The 755-nt window shown below is 33.2% G+C and overlaps 1 protein-coding gene across 1 annotated transcript in view; it reads right to left on the bottom strand.

Moving 5' to 3' along the window:
• Positions 1-418: 418 nt before the first annotated feature.
• LOC107873868 overlaps positions 419-755 on the bottom strand; it is a 42,495-nt gene continuing 42,158 nt past the window's right edge. The window contains exon 2 of the mRNA XM_047413996.1: positions 419-724. The gene's annotated coding sequence lies outside the window, so the exon portion shown is untranslated. The remainder of the gene's footprint in view (positions 725-755) is intronic.

Here is a 755-nt window from a genome sequence, read left to right as displayed (position 1 = left end):
AATTAAAAGGTGGGACCCACCATTTTCCATATTTTTAAAGCAAATTACGCGCTGATTTTTCTAAAAAAATTGCCACATCAGCAATTAGGGTGGAAAAAAATTTACTTGAAAGTTGTTAAGGGGGGTAAAAAATTGTCCAATTAGTTTATGGTCTAAAGTAAGTTTTGGCTACAAGTTTAGGATTGTTTTGATGTATTATCTCTCTTTTTTTAAAAAATAAAAAATAGAAGATATTCCAGATGCAAACAGGGAGTATATGATTGGATATGCATCATATACTATAATACGACTCCTTAAATCTATTTTATTTATCTAATCTCTAGAGAGTAAATGTAAAAGTGTAAAAACCATAATTATTTGCGCAAAACAGCAAATGCTTAGAGGAAAATTTTCAATATACAATATTTTATCTCTTTTGTAACGAGGCGATATATTAGAAACTCAAAGTGGAGTTTGTTACAAATTGCTGACTTGTTAGTCAGGTACAAAAATATGAGTATCAGCATTCTGATAATTAGCACATTGATTGACTTTCCTAGTAAACTCAGTTCCTAGAATGTCTGCCCACGGATGTTTTTGTGCATACACCGGGGGAACTGTTAAAAATTTTGTCGTGCCAAAAAGCTTCCTTGCCGGTCTTTCTTTAGCTAGACAGTCTGCAACATAATTTTGCTCTCTAAAAACGTGGGTCACTGGTGGATGCCCCACATTTCTCAGCAGGTATCTGCAAGATTTAAGAATAGGATTACAATGCA

This window comes from Capsicum annuum, chromosome 6 (assembly GCF_002878395.1).
Source record: "Capsicum annuum cultivar UCD-10X-F1 chromosome 6, UCD10Xv1.1, whole genome shotgun sequence".
In the NCBI taxonomy this organism is placed as follows: Eukaryota; Viridiplantae; Streptophyta; class Magnoliopsida; order Solanales; family Solanaceae; genus Capsicum; species Capsicum annuum.
The sequence above is the reverse complement of the archived record's forward strand: the minus strand, read 5'-3'. Positions and strand labels throughout refer to the sequence as shown.